The sequence below is a fragment of the Antedon bifida genome, chromosome 7, assembly GCF_963402885.1.
Source record: "Antedon bifida chromosome 7, ecAntBifi1.1, whole genome shotgun sequence".
NCBI lineage: Eukaryota > Metazoa > Echinodermata > Crinoidea > Comatulida > Antedonidae > Antedon > Antedon bifida.
Genome location: NC_136232.1, coordinates 2,854,123 through 2,871,561, shown reverse-complemented (window position 1 = coordinate 2,871,561; position 17,439 = coordinate 2,854,123). Strand labels below are relative to the sequence as shown.

Here is a 17,439-nt window from a genome sequence, read left to right as displayed (position 1 = left end):
AAATGGCACCTTCAGGGGCTTGTTAAACACCAGCGCAAATCTGGAAATACCAACATCAAGGTAGTATATTGTATAATGTAGTTATAATCTATTAGGCCTATATAAATTTATAATAACAATAAGGTACGTTTATGAGCGACCATATTATATTGTATAATGTAAACTGTACTTCTTATAATAAAAATAAGGAACGTTTATATGAGCGACCAAAGCAACCTCTAAATGCGTTGTACAATAATATACAAATAATTAATTATTTGTTTTATATAACATCTAAATATATTCCTTTCAATTCAATTAAATTGATTGAATCACAATAAAAGATAGGCCTACAATTGATTCACATTGAACTTTTGTAACATAATTTACATTGCAAAACAATTATATATGTTTTTATAATATATTAAATGTTATATTTATTTGGATTATATAATCACACCTACACTGTAGTGTTAATTATGTCAACGAACTCCCAAGCAATCCTAAGCCTAGGCCGCGGCCACTTACGGGAGGTATCAAATGCACTAATTAGATAGGAAGAACAAACGGGTTGTTGAAAGTGCGGCCGTTAAGGAAGGTGGCTGCTTACGGGAGGTGGCCGCTCACGGAGGTTCAAATGTATTCGTAAATTTTTGTTTCGTCCGCGAAATCATTTTTTTTTTTCTTAAAAAGTACTATTGAACGACCGTTCAATAGTGAGTACTATTGCACGCCATGTGACCCACAATCGTCCAATCAAACATGTATTTAGGTGTTATTATAACAGAAAGAGAGGAGAGAGATTATTATTATTATTTTTGGAAACAGAACAAATGGCATAACTATATGTATAGTATTCATTATAATTTTATCCTATGATTTTGTTTGTAGTAAAGTATTGACTAATCACACTAAAGAAAGGAAAGCATTATATATGAGGTAAGTCTTTGCATTCGTTTTTACTGGATACGGTAATCATTTCACTGTATGGCTTATAGGTATTTCCATTTTTCATACCCACCTTACCCCGCTTATATTGCAGCCTTCTTTCGATAATTCAATGTCTGCCATCACAAATTATGTATGATAGCAAGTGCCAAACATAAGTTGTATACTATAATACAATGATCGTGGTGTTATTTTTACAAGATACAGATTCATTGACAAATTTATTTGAATAATAATGACACAAACAAATTAATATCATTGACCCAGAGAGATTATTATTACTCTTGGAAACAGAACAAAAAGGCATAACTATGTATAGATGTAAAATGTAGTTATAATAATAACAACAATAAGGTACGTTTATATGAGCGACCAACGTAACCTCTAAATTCGTTGTACAATAAAACATGAAATAGCAAAATTGTATAGATACCGTAAATGAAGACAATTCAATTCAAATAATCTTTATTGCAATCTAAGTAAACAGATATTGAATTTTACATGGTATAAAATGAACAAAAAGAACAGACAAGTATAAAATTGTATGACAAGGATACATAACATCTAAATACATATGGGAAAAAAGCAATAAAAATCTAAACCTTAAAAGTAGAAAGGGAACTGGTACAAATTTAAGAAAGAATTCAAATAAATGGGTTGAGTTAAAATGATAGTTAAATAAAAATCGGTAATTCTAGTATCAAAAATATTTGTATATTTGCAAATAGGCCTAGTTTAGATTTAATTTATTTACAGCAATTTACACAATTGGGAGACAAATAAGGAATTTCAAGTTAAATACAGAATAAAAATATAAAATTGTAAAAACGATAAAAAATGTGCTAGTAGTTATTAAAAATTAATGCTAACTGATTTACAAGAGGGGGTACAACTGTATCTATTCATAACCATTTATATGGATTCACCATTTGTGGAAGACACCATTATTGATAATACATTTTTGACCTCGCTAATCTTATTTTTTGGAGAGTGAACTGTTTTTTTATTTCTTAAATTATAGGGGTGGTCAGGGGTTTAATCGGTGCTCACTATTCTGTATCTTTTCAAAGTATTTCTTACATAGATTAATTAATCTCTGCTCAAGTGGGATTAAACCCTGAGATCAAAGCAGTGCCATATGGTACGTCCGGGATAATACACCAAACTGCTCGTTTTTGTATACTTTCTAAATTGTTTTGTTGTTCAAGAGTTAGTACGGTAAACAACAATTGGCACGCATATTCCATAACAGACCGAATAATAGAGCAGTAGAAATGACACAAAGCACTTTCATCAAGTCCACAACGAAGAAGAAACGTCTACAATTACATTACATCAGAATGCTGTATGCCGTATGAAGGATATCAGTTTAAAACGCTTTCCACTTCATCAGATTGTAAAAACTCCGACGCGAGGCCAAGCTATCCTGGATCTAATTTATACCTGAATGGGTGCATTTTTATGATATCCCAATTGCAGAACCTGCGCCTGGCCTCTTGGATCATTATGTAGTCTTATGTAGACCAAAATCAGTATCGAAAATTAAGCCCCCATCATCCACATTTATCAATAAAAGAAAAGAGCACCTGCCGGATAAAAATTAATTGGTAGGGAGCTGCCAAAACTCTCCGATCATGTTATGTTATGCATTATTTCTTATCAAAAGGAGTATTTTGTTTAGGCCTACGTTTATTCTTTATAATTTTATCACATTATTTTGTTTGTAGTAAAGTATTGACTAATCACACTAAAGAAAGGAAAGCATTAGATATGAGGTAAGTTTTTGCTTTCGTTTTTACTGTATACGGTAATCATTTCACTGTTCATAATAATAATGGAATTATACCTTCCTACCTATCCTATTAAATAGAACTTGTATGTATGACTATATAGATATTTCCATTTTTCATACCCACCCACAACAATAAGGTACGTTTCTAAATCTCTAAATTCGTTGTAGGCCGACAGTAAAACAGGAAATGGCAAAGATATGCCTATATATACCGTAAATGAAGACACTTCAGAAGTCTTCAGTGAAGTTTTTAAAAGAGTTCATAATAGCAACTGTCGGATGAAAATTAATTGGTAGGGAGCTGCCAAAACGAAAACTCTCCGATCATGTTATGTTAGCTATTAATTTTTATCAAAAGAGAATTTTGTTTACGTTTATTCATTATAATTTATCATATGATATTCTTTTTTTTAGTAAAGTATTGAATAATCACATTAAAGAAAGGAAAGCATTGCGTATGAGGTAAGTTTTTGCTTTCGTTTTTACTGGATACGGTAATCATTTCACTGTTCACACATAGTAGCATTATATAGGTATTTCCATTTTTCATACCCACCTTACCCCGCTTATATTACAGCCTCCTTTCGATAATCCAATGTCTGCCATCACCAATTATGTATGCTGGTCTGCTTAGATAAGTGCCAAGCATAACTTTACTTTTTCATTGTAAGCAGATAGACTTCTACATCAATTAAAATCAGATTTGGTGACGAACATTTGTTGTATATAATGCAAACTGTTGTATTTCTATTGTTGTACTTCTATTAAAGAAAACGGCTTCAGAAGGCTGGATTCAAACCATCTCTATTAACACTAATTTACAAAGATGGCTTCAACCAAAATGAAAGTATGACCAAATTACCAGATGGCATCGACAGTATTCCTATGCAAGGAACCTGTGCAGTTGTAGGCAGTGCTGGTATTCTACTAAACAGCAGTTGTGGACGTGAAATAGATGCACACGACTTTGTTTTTAGAGGAAATCTTGCACAAACTATTGGTTTTGAACAAGACGTTGGTAGTAAAATAGATATGATGGTGCTCAATGGGGTCGCCAGTATCAAAAGCGGTTTATGTCTAACAAACACTTCAAATAGTTGCTACAGAACTTCATACGAAACGTTTAAAGAGCTACATGATACATATATATATGGATTTCTAAATTGAACACCGCCACGAATATAAGCTACGCACATAATCTTGTAGAAGGTATCAAACAGAATAATTTAACAGTTAGAATCGTATATTCGTACCGAGGTATGCTGCCACTAGTTAAAAGGTAAGTGACATGCTTTTTCTTCTTTATTGCTTTTCTATTTCTGTCGTTTCGTATCATCTTCGTGAGGATATAGCGTTCTTGTCCATTACATCTACTTTGTATGTCATTACATGGATTAAAGAATAGAAGGATATGCATCGACGTGAGATCAAGGGTTCCTTGACTCTCGCCGACAGACCGCGGACCGCCCACAATGTTATCAGTTTAATTAACCGCATGGTAACAACGAAACGGTCGCGTGCCTAATATATTGTTTACTGCACATGTGCAACGACATTTAACCTTGTTGGCTACGCTTCTTTCGCGCGTTCTTTGGTGGCATGATGTTTTAGCGCTAGCAACAACGGCGACGAACAATTTATACGACGACGAATTTAGTTATAACCTTTCTGATGAGGAATTGTAAATGCTATAATTATAATTAGTATAGGTTTCTGCCGCGATTGATCTACGCTAATGTTTTTATGACATTAAAGTAGCATTTTATGACCTGTAGTAGCCCTACATCTGAGACAATAACTATTTGTTGTCTCAGCCTAGCCCTACATGTAAAATTACAAAATCAGCAAGGATACTAGGCCTAGGCCTTTTCTTCTAGGCTTACTATAGTAAACCATATGATTTGCCGACATTGATACTGCCTAGGTAGGCCTAGGCTAATCTTAAGTGTAGTAGATACAACGTGTAATCATGATCTATATACTCACCGTTGTCTTACTTCTTGTGTGAATAATAATAGGTACTTTGTTTGTTCGTGATTAAGTTTGCCCTGCGTGTACTTTTCAAAACGACCGCTAGGTAACGAATCGCAACTATACATAGCCAGCCAATCCCGGATCAGGGATCGCTGTTTTCATTCAATTAGACCCGGTGATTGGATGTGATGTGGATGACATAACCACTAGCCAATCACCAGGCACTACAATTTAAATATAATCACATCGATAATTAAGGAGATTTATGAAGAAACCACTGCTTAGCCATATATTAAAAACACGATTGTTGTATGGGTGAACACCGGCCACGCTAACAACATACATGGTCAAATGCATAATTTAATATTCTATAGATTAACGCAATTTTTAATGACAGAAGATGGCAGGCAAATAATGATAATTCAAATATAAAAATTGCATATTTTATTAATATTACCAACTACTTAAAATTACCAGTCGTAAGAAAGTGAACTTTTCGTAGTCCGATTGTGATGAAACTAAAACAGAATTATTCAGCAATATATTTTTGTTGTCAATTAATCATCGACGCAGACATGTCAATAGAACATTCAGACTGCGCATACGATTTCTACATGGTTACGTTTTGGTCTCAAAAAATGTAACAGTTGATTCGCAGCGTTTTACAGAGGGCCGCGGTTAGAGACACGGAGTTCAATGAGCATGTTTGTTTGATTGGCAGCAGTGCTTTAGTATAGGCAAGCGCGTTGTAAAATCGTTTGATGTCACCGTCGATGCATATCCTTCTATTCTTTAATCCATGGTCATTATTACCCGTTTTCCTTAATCGTATTTTCTGATGCTATACTTTATTACTTAAACTTATAAATCCAAGACTGATATTTTAACCATTGAATGTGTCCGCTCTTTCTGTACACTCATTTTTTGCTGTTTTGTTATACACATTTTCTCATTTCTTGTCTATTTCTTTCTGCAACTTTATTTCTTCTTCATTTCTTCCTTCGATGCATTTCTAAAATATTGGATCCTTTTAATTACTTCTTGTTTAGCTCATTGGTGAATATTGCTCTGATTGGTTTCCAGCTTTTAAGTATTGTATTTTGGCTATTTGTATTCAACTTTTACTGTAGTTCGCAACAAGATAGTGGTCACTGCCTACGTATGTTCCTCTTTATTTAATTTCGTTGGTCGGTCGGTAAGTGTAGTAGGGGTTTTGTGTGAAAAAAGTGTGCTACATATCACCATTTTGTTTAAACTATCTATAGAATGTTATAGATTTCTCCATTTATTCCTTTATCCTGGCCATGTTTGCTCATTATGTGCTCACTATCTGCACGTCCTGCTTCCTACTTTTAAATTCATATTATATTTGATATAAAACAAATAATAATGAATTTTTTATATTCGTGTAATGGTACAGATAATGGCATTTGGTGAATGATGAAAGGTTATATATCAACTCGACTTCGCCTCGTTGAAATATAACCTTTCATCATTCACCTCATGCCATTATTTGTACCATTACACTCATAAACATTCATTATTTGTATAATATCTCCTGATTATTATTAAGGAGCGCTGACACACATAATATGTTTTTTCTTGTAGATCATGGAAAATTAATAACCCTTCGCTGGGGCTAATCATGTACACTGCAGCGGCTACAATGTGCAGGCGTGTTTCCTTATATGGTTTTTACCCATTTTATGAACTACCGAATGGTCAACCGTTGAAACATCATTACTATGACAACCGAACACTGAATTATACCACTAAACACCACATGCCAGCTGAATACAAACTGTTTAAATCATTAAATAAAAGTCGAGCAATCCGTCTAGTTTCAGATAAGTGCAGATTGAAGAGTTCATAGATGAAGATATCAAGAAATGTACAAAACGTCAATAACCCGAAAAGACATAAAATAACGCGGGCACGATTTTTGTACACATGTACCCGATTTTCAGTGCTGTTGTATCTCCACACACTATCTATTTCCGATGTATCATAGGAATATTTGGTAATTCCATTTATATCACATGTGGTGTCTGTATCATATAAGGTTAGGTTAAGGGTTAAGTTACTACTATTATTATTTTTGTATGTAAAACAATTTTGAAATTTGTTAGTATAATATATATATACTGTAGGCCCTACAGTATAACTTTTATTTAATACAATCAACAAGAAATATTTCTTACAAAAAACGCCGCTCGACTTTTTGACATTTTTGTTCTTTCTTCAGATATAATGATTTATTATTTTTGTTTAACAATCAGTAGTAAACATTTTGTGTAAATATAGTCTGGCCTTCTGTACAGAACAAAAGTATAATCATAAACTAAACTACAGTATACAGTACATGTACATATTCCAGGGTAGGAGCATTAACTCCTAATGACCCGGCCCACACACATACTATACTAGTATATAGGCCTACTACCTAGCTAGGGATAACGATGCAACATTAGAAGTTAATAGCATACATTGCCTGTTAATATTTTGTATCAATATTAAAATAAAGAAAGAATTATGAAAATTTGACTTTTCGAAATATAGGGTCCAAAACATCGCCGACAATAATCGTTTTTAGCCACGAACGAAGTAAATAAATTGCGCCCTCAGTAGGCAATTGTATGAACTTTAAACATTACGGTTTTTAGTAATATATTTTGTATATCAACATTGTAAAATTCAATCAAATATGATATTACATGTTTATTAAAACCTCATTCAAAGAATTTCAATATATTATTTTCCCGACGTGCGTTGGACATGCCACCAGGACGCACAACAGGACATGCATGCAGCAGTCTAGTCTGGGCTCCAGACGGAGTTTTGTAAAAATATAAATATTTTTGCACATATGGCGTTTCATACGTGTATTACTTGAGTTTGGATACTCCGTCTGGGGAAACACGCATAAGTCACGTGGTTTGACACCAAGAATTCTTGGTGCATAAATTATCCAGTTGACTAGTTTCAGCCGCATGCCATTGGCTACTCACTCGTACGTTGTTTTAATATTCATATTTCAGAATTTCAAAGACTCGACATCTAAGACGATGCGCATGCGCTATGTTACGTTTAGACAATGTGTACTTGAGTACATTGATGAAAGTTTTTAAAGGCTAGAAATGATTTTATATGCCTAGTAAGTAGTAAACATTTGATGAGATTTTTCCCAAGAACATGAAAACTCGTCTTGATATGATAGGCTAGCTTCTCCGCCAAATCGAGGGCGCTATGTAAATGAAGACGTACAGTTACTGAGCTCCGTCAAAGCTAAATCTTATCGAACTCCCAAAAGTAAGTTAAAGGATGAAATAAACTGAACGTAAGTTTTAAACAGCTTCTACAATCAAATAAAAGTAAAATAAGAAGTCGATTGTAAAAAATGAGTGCTACTAGAGCGAAATCTAAACAAATATCTGAAATTACTGAGGCAACGCCTATGCCACGTCAGCTTAAAGTTCCCGCGACTACCGACTTGAGGACTGACACGTCATCTTCTGAAATTAAGGCCCTGCGAAAAGATCTAAAAGAAATGTTTGTTGATATTAATAAAAGAATCGAAGATGGAATATCGTCGATCAAATCCAATCAACAAGTACTAATAGAAAGAATAACAAAAGTGGAAGAAACACAACGTATTATGGACCAGTCATTGGAATATTACACAACATCCACTACGGAAACTCAAGCGAGTGTAAGTAGATTAAATACACGTATTGACAACATAGAAACAGAACTGAAGGAGAAAAATAAGCAAATTAGCAACCTAGAAGGGGATATTCATAGAATGGAAAGATATTCAAGAGGATTTAATTTACGATTTGGAGGAATAAATGAAGAAGAGAACGAAAATACACTAGATAAACTAAATACACTTATAAGCGATAAACTACACTTGAAGGATATTAACATTGAAAACGCCCATAGAACCGGTAAACAGACCAGAGGAGACCAAAAACCTAGGCAAATAATTGCTAAATTTATCTATAGGCCAGAACGAAACGAGGTTCTTAAGAAGGTGAAGTCACTGAAAAATAAAGATTTTTATGCCATGGAGGACCTTACAGCAGCAGATGCCAAGAAGAAACGTGAGTACCGAGACATAATGTTGAAAGCATACAATGAAGGAAGACATCCTGTATTTAGAAATGGATCATTATATATAGATGGGAGGCTATACCGTGAACCTACAAAGTGACCAGACCAAACTCTGTTAGTAAGAAACACACTTATTTAACATGAGATGGTATTTATGTAATTTGGACAAAATACTATCCATGTCATGTTATTATACACAGCCCCACATTGCTGTGAACTGTCACATACAGTGCATTCATATAAGTTGGGGTTGTTTATAAAATTGTATATAAATTTGTATTACTACATTCATTAATAAGGGGTCACGGTAAAATAAAATACTTTATGACGGGTAGCTAATGTACAGATATAGCAAATAAGGTTATATTTATTATCAAATATTTCTTTTGTCATTAGGCCCTATAATTAACTGATATTTATTTATATTAACGAAATCATATGTTTTCAATTCTAAATATTGATAATTTTAATTATGAAGACGAAAATACAACCGCATTTAACTATAAGGAAAACTATTACTTTAGTATTGATACATTTAAATCCACGTTCAGTCAAACGTCAACTAATAGTTTTTCTATGTTTGCATTAAATTGTAGAAGTATTGTTAACAAATTTGAAGAATTTAAAAATTATGTATCCTCTCTCGATTTTGAATTTAATGTAATAGGACTTACTGAAACTTGGCTTTCAAGCAAACATCACCTTGGTTTATATACACTTCCAAACTATACACCTATCTTTAAAAACAGAGAAACCCAGACAGGGGGATGTGTAGCATTGTACATACACTCAAATATATCATATCAAATAAGAAATGACTTGTCTGCTATGATAAACGAGGGAGAGTGCATTATAATTGAATTAAAAAATATTGATAAATCAATTATAAGTGGAATAATCTACAGGCCCCCTAAAGCCCATATTCCAACATTTAATAATCAACTTATTGAATTAATGCACATGATAAACAATGAAAATAAAAAGGCATACCTAATGGGTGACTTTAACCTAGATCTACAAAAATATAACTGTGACAATAATGTTCAAACTCACGTAGACAACATGCTAACAGAATCTTTCATTCCACTAGTCAATAAACCCACTCGAATCACAAAAGATACCGCAACAGTAATTGACAATATTTATACAAATTATCAGGAATTCCAAAATATTAACACAGGGATATTAGTTAACGACATATCTGACCACTTTGCAGTTTTCTGCATGGATGATTCAGAAAATTATTCATTACCACGATCAGAAAAATTTATAATAAAAAGAAGCTATACTGATCAACAAAAACGGCAATTTAGACTTGAATTACAGGGCTATGATTGGCAATATGTAACTAGCATTGAAAATGCGAATGAATCATATAAACGTTTCTCAGATTCTTTAAAAACAATGATAGATAAGCATTTCCCACTAAAAAGAGTTAGGTTAAAAGTAGATACAATTAAATCACCGTGGATAACATATGGAATTCAAAAATCTCTTTGTACCAAAAATAAATTATACATCAAATATAAACAGAAACCAACAGATATAAATAAATCTAAATATAAGAAATATAAAAATAAGTTAACATCAATAATAAGAGAAAGAAAAACTACTTATTACAAAAATGAATTTGAAAAGCACAAGAGTAATATAAAGAAAACATGGGGTGTCATAAACTCATTATTAGGTAGGAAGAAACATCAAGACATGCCTCAAAAAATGAAAATCAACTCCTATCAACTTAATGACCCAACATCCATAGCCAATGCGTTTAACACATACTTTATAAATATAGGTGACCAAATGACAGGTGATGATAACCGTAATAGTAACACCGAATATAAAATACAACATGACATTTTGAATTCAATGTTTTTTAGAGCTGTATCTGAGTCCGATATCATTAATGCGATTAATGCGATCCGATGACTTAAATGTAAATAAGTCAAGTGGTTGTGATGACATTGGTACCATTTATATAAAAAATAACTCAGATATACTGGCTAAACCGTTATCTCATATAATCAATGTATCCCTTCAATCGGGTGTATTTCCTTGTCAACTAAAAATTGCTAAAACAATTCCTGTGTATAAAAAAGGAGCAAGGGAGAACATAGAAAATTATAGACCGATATCGATATTACCATGTATATCTAAGGTATTTGAAAGGGTCGTATATGACCAAACAATCGCTTTTTTGTGTAAATATGATATGTTACATGAATCTCAATATGGATTCAGGGCAGGTCATTCAACTAACCACGCCCTCCTACAAGTCCTTGATAAAATAACGACAGCCGTTGACAACAAGCAATTTATGATTGGCGTATTTTTGGATTTATCCAAGGCGTTCGATTCGATAGATCATGAATTATTGCTCACAAAATTGCCCCATTATGGAATAAGAGGCGTGGTTCTTGATTGGTACCGAAGCTACCTTAGAGAAAGACAACAATTCGTACAAATTGGGAAGTGTCAGTCTGTAACCAAAATAATAAAACAAGGCGTTCCACAAGGGTCAATTCTTGGACCCCTGCTGTTTTTGATTTTCATAAATGACATGTTTTCTGTAAGTAATGTCGTTGATTTAATAATGTTTGCAGATGATACGAATATGTTTTTACAACACAATGATGTCGTCACTGCCTTTACAATAATGACAAATGAACTAAATAAAATTGAGAAATGGTGTAAAACTAATAGATTAAATATTAATACAACCAAAACTACGTATATGTTATTTAGTGGAAAGAATACCAACATTGACACATCCCAATTTGTACTTTCAATAAATAGAGTTTCAATAGATAGAGTACCATATACTAAATTTCTCGGTGTCATCATTGATGAGAAACTGAACTTTAGACACCATACAAATGCAGTTTCTTGTAAAGCATCCTCAATAATTGGTGCCATGTGTCATATAAAACATTTAGTATCTACTGAAGTATTACTTACCATATACAAGACACTTATATTACCAGTGTTGACATATGGTATTATTGTATGGGGTGCGGGAAACAAAGACAATTTGGATCGCCTCCTTTTGCTTCAGAAAAGAGCTCTTAGGATTATTTGTAAGGTAGACTTTCATCATCCTTCTTCTCAGCTCTTTGTGAAAACGGGCACAATTAATATATTTGATTTGTATAAAAACAGTGTTTTAAATTTTATGTTTAAATACCAAAAAGGACAACTTCCAAAATGTTTTAATTCTTTATTCAGTTTATTTGATAATTATCATGCATATAACACTCGAAATAAAGACAATTATTGTATAAAATTAAAATCAACTAATATGGGTCAGCAAAGTATAGCATATAGAGGACCTAAGCTATGGAATCAACTTATAAGAAATATAAGAGAGAGTGAAAATATATCAATATTTAAAAAACTATTACTAAATAAATGCATTAATAGTTATAAAGAAACAATATATCTTTGCGAAAACAACATTTGTAAAATATGTCTAACTTTAACTTAATTAATTACATTTTCGTATATATTCTGAGACTGTGATGTATATATATATATATATTATATTATAGTACGTTGTATTTTCCTTCATTTATTTACTACATGAAAACATTTTTGTAATATATTTGTAAATTTATATTTTAAGTTAGGGTGCCACAGATTAAAAGCTTTGCTTTCTTGTGGTTATCCTGTTTTTCACACTTTATTGTACTTAATTTTTTATTTATATTTTTATGAATGTTGTGTGAAAAATAAAAGAATCAATCAATCAATCAATCAATCAATCAAATCAAACATTGAATGGATCATTTATTTAATTCCCACCCAGACCCTGTCCTGTTCTGTGTGGTGGTGTAGCCCTGTTGTGTGCCCGTCGGTGGTGGTATGTACCTTATTGGCGTTTTATTTGGCAGGTCATACCATGGATTAAAGAATAGAAGGATATGCATCGACGGTGACATCAAACGATTTTACAACGCGCTTGCCTATACTAAAGCACTGCTGCCAATAAAACAAACACGCTCATTGAACTCCGTGTCTCTAACCGCGGCCCTCTGTAAAACGCTGCGAATCAACTGTTACATTTTTTGAGACCAAAACGTAACCATGTAGAAATCGTATGCGCAGTCTGAATGTTCTATTGACATGTCTGCGTCGATGATTAATTGACAACAAAAATATATTGCTGAACAATTCTGTTTCAGTTTCATCACAATCGGACTACGAAAAGTTCACTTTCTTACGACTGGTAATTTTAAGTAGTTGGTAATAATAATAAAATATGCAATTTTTATATTTGAATTATCATTATTTGCCTGCCATCTTCTGTCATTAAAAATTGCGTTAATCTATAGAATATTAAATTATGCATTTGACCATGTATGTTGTTAACGTGGCCGGTGTTCACACATACAACAATCGTGTTTTTAATATATGGCTAAGCAGTGGTTTCTTCATAAATCTCCTTAATTATCGATGTGATTATATTTAAATTGTAGTGCCTGGTGATTGGCTAGTGGTTATGTCATCCACATCACATCCAATCACCGGGCCTAATTGAATGAAAACAGCGATCCCTGATCCGGGATTGGCTGGCTATGTATAGTTGCGATACGTTACCTAGCGGTCGTTTTGAAAAGTACACGCAGGGCAAACTTAATCACGAACAAACGAAGTACCTATTATTATTCACACAAGAAGTAAGACAACGGTGAGTATATAGATCATGATTACACGTTGTATCTACTACACTTAAGATTAGCAGTATCAATGTCGGCAAATCATATGGTTTACTAGTAAGCCTAGAAGGCCTAGGCCTAGTATTCTTGCTGATTTTGTAATTTTACATGTAGGCTGAGACAACAAATAGTTATTGTCTCAGATGTAGGGCTCCTACAGGTCATAAAATGCTACTTTAATGTCATAAACATTAGCGAAGATCAATCGCGGCAGAAACCTATACTAATTACAATTATAGCATCTACAATTCTAAGCCAATAACAATATAGTATTGTTTTTATCTGGTATATTGATGAAGTAGGCCATTACAATTTGTTTTATGTACCCAAAAATCCGGGCGATTTCCGCTAAACGGCACGAAATCACCGAAAAACAGCTATTTTTTGAAAGTTTTTTCAATGTAACTTTGTTATTAATTGACCGATTTTTATGGCTGTTTCGACATTGTAATGCCTAATTAAGTACCTACAATGTCATGTTTTTTTTAATTTAAAAAAACTTAAAACGTCGTCGGCATTGATTTTTAAAGTTAGACGATTTGAAAATTGCCCTGTGTTAAAGAATAGGCTTGTTTTGCAAATTTGTTGAGATCTTTACAAAAACGTTCATAACGTTTGACCTAGTTATCCAATGATATTGGCTGTTCCACCATGCAAAAGCTAATCAATCAAGCTTTCTAATGACCTAAAGTAAAATTTGATTGGTTCAGATACTTCGTCGGCACAGCCCCTTTTTTGAAGCAGTGTTTTAGTTTGTCAGTGACCGGCTAGTGTTAAAGGATAGGCGAACATTTTCGAAGTCGACAAAGCTTTCCTTAACAGTCAGAACGTAACGTTAAAACTAAAATTACAGTTGCTGAAAAACTACTTATCCAAAACGCTTAATTTTTTCACGAAAGTTAAGAGTTATTATCCCTTATTTGTAATATGTAAATATATTTAAGATTAGGGTACAGGATTTTTTACATAAATAGTTTTAAAACACTTGGTTTATTTGAAAACCACCAGCGTGGTTTTGCCGTATTGGCGGACTCGTCCATTTTACTAATAGGACAAGGATTGTAGCGCATATAAAACGTTGAATTTGACCTATGTGGTTTCCATTTCTGTTTTCTAATGTAAAATTAATATTATATTATTAGTATCTCTATGTAATATATTATATATTCATATTGTACTAGTTAGCATCTACATACTGTTATACTGCACTTTGTTTTGATGATTTTTCAACACAGGGAGTTGGTATACCCTTAGTTCTACTAAAATTATTATTACTTTTATTTGTTTGTGCAATATTTGAAAATTGCTATAAAAATAGAAATAATTTAAATATAATATATTTAACAGATTAAGTGTACGCACTATGCCTATGGACCAGATTACCTATTGGGCGTAGTTCAGTATGACACATCTGATGTTCTATTATTACCTTCTGTATCAGCCTCCGCCCTTTTGGGATTTTTTTCTATACAATACTTATTGTTAATGTACCATAGTTATTTTAAGGGGAATAGTCTCCTAGTAAATAGTTCTTAACACTCTAACATTGTTCTTTTGTACCTATTGTATTGCTTTGTTTTCTTGTATTAAAAACTTGTGTTAACTGTCTGAAAGTTACCTCCTAGCAAAGTGGGACGACCCAACATGGTTCATTAACCACCACTGTATTAGGGAGCAGATTGAGATCAACTGATAAGAACCCAACGCACTAAAATTAAAGGGGGGTTCCGGGTTTAAAATGAATAGTAAAAAATGTAAAATATATTTGTTTGTCTCTTGAACGGTAAAAGTTTCAATTTATATAAGCGCCCAGTGAAGCAGAACGAAGGCTGTGAAATGAGGCCAGATTACAAGTGCAGCTACGGCAAAATCACACTGTGGTTACAGAATAGGAAATTCGTGAAATGGTCAATCTTCCGACGACTCGTTATCATTAACCATATCAATTACTTTTGTAAAATTATACTTATCTGATGTAATTTTAGTCGGTCTTTCCATTTATAAAGTCAATTTTTTTATGAAAATCCATCAAAACAGTGAAAAATTAGATATGTTTGCACTTTACGTTTGCCGATTTTCGCACTGACTTAGGGAAAGCCTTCAAAATCAATGAAGCGTGCTCTCTCTGCCCATGCCTGGCATCGTCACGTGATAAGCAGATACAATATACAATACCAAACTGGTCGGGTCGAGTATACCCCGTCTATAATCACAACATGAACGATGTACAGTGTTTGATTGAAGGTCGACTCGACCTACCGGAATGGTATAGATAATATAGCTCGAATGAGAGAGTTGGAATATTTGTAAACATATGATAAGTATTGCTAATTTTAAAAAGTGTAGCCTCTATAGTAAAAGGCCTGGTAGTATCAATTCGCATAGGGTCTACTACACTAGCTAGCTCAATTTTTAACTGGGCCGGATCGGCTAGGTCTCCTTCCTACTACCTGGTCTACTTGCTTGATGCAGTATCCGCTTTTTTGGAGAGTAAACTAGGCCTATTTTAGGCCTACTTATTAGACGATCGGGACACCATACGTGCGGACGGCGATCTGACCTTGTTTTGCCTCAATATATTTACAGCCGATTTTGTAGAACGTTTTAGGTTTAGATTGTTTAGGAGTTTGGTTGATAGGATGGGTTTGGAATCCACAGAGTTTTGTTATTTATGGGCCAATCGTTTAGTAGTAGGCTAGCTAGGCTCATGATGGCCCCAATGTTTTAACGTAGCCATCGTGGCATGGAATCCCTAGTCAGAAATGGCTCTCACCCATGAATAAAATGATTTAGGCTAGGCCTAGCCTAGTACGTGAAGCCGATATACGATCTGTACTGTTCGAGGTATAAAGATTGTATAATTTATGACTCCGTAATCTGTACTAAATTTTGTATTTCATTAAATGTCAAATAAATATATGCTACTACTGTTATTATTACACTTTAGGCCTAGCTTAGAAAATCTACAAAAAATGTATTTCACAATGATCGGGTGGTCGTCGTTTGACAGGGGAGAGAGATGCAAGTTGACAAACACAACGTACAAGCTTGACGTCGCGAGTTTGGAATCCACTGATGACGTGTTTTGTGAATATCTCATGAATATTAATGAGCTTCCCTAAGCTGCTGAAAAACAGACTTTCCATGAATTTACCCTAAAATGTATATGAAATTTAATTTCTCGTTATTACTTCTTCATTCTGACATGTCTATATTGTTATAATATTTTTTATTTAATAAATAAACGATATTTAAAAGCAATTTCAAACCCAGAATCCCCCTTTAAATAGGCCAAAAAAACAAAACAAATTGTAATGCTACACTAGGGTCTTCACAATAACATACAATGTAATTTAATAACTGTTTTCAATAAACATTATACTCAGTGACGTGAGGCAGAGGCCTGAAGCCACTTGTTTAGGAAACCTAAGTGGCCCTCCAAGTTTCAAAGATCGAGGCCTGGGACGTTTTTAGCATTTTCGACATAGTTTATGCCTGTTCCTCTGGGCACTGCTCATGGGCCCCAATCTTCAGGGCCAGTGGGTTTAGCCAGTGAGCGCACATAGCCGTTACGCCACTGATTATACTGTTCAAATATGTACGAATGCATACAGTGCAACAATATTTTCTATTTTCTAGATAGAAAATGAGCAATCACCAGTTGTGTCTGCAAACGATTTGTAGGCTATGTGGTAGCAGTAAAGTTTCTATGAAGGACCGGAAACCAAAGAACGCGCGAAAGAAGCGTAGCCAACAAGGTTAAATGTCGTTGCACATGTGCAGTAAACAATATATTAGGCACGCGACCGTTTCGTTGTTACCATGCGGTTAATTAAACTGTAACATTGTGGGCGGTCCGCGGTCTGTCGGCGAGAGTCAAGGAACCCTTGATCTCACGTCGATGCATATCCTTCTATT

The 17,439-nt window shown here is 33.7% G+C and overlaps 1 pseudogene across 1 annotated transcript; it reads left to right on the top strand.

Moving 5' to 3' along the window:
• LOC144848144 (alpha-2,8-sialyltransferase 8B-like) lies at window positions 1-7,495 on the top strand (annotated as a pseudogene). Its single transcript, XR_013613827.1, has 5 exons — window positions 1-60; window positions 871-918; window positions 2,655-2,702; window positions 3,490-3,998; window positions 6,302-7,495. The product of XR_013613827.1 is annotated as an alpha-2,8-sialyltransferase 8B-like (transcript).
• The last annotated feature ends 9,944 nt before the right edge of the window (window positions 7,496-17,439 follow it).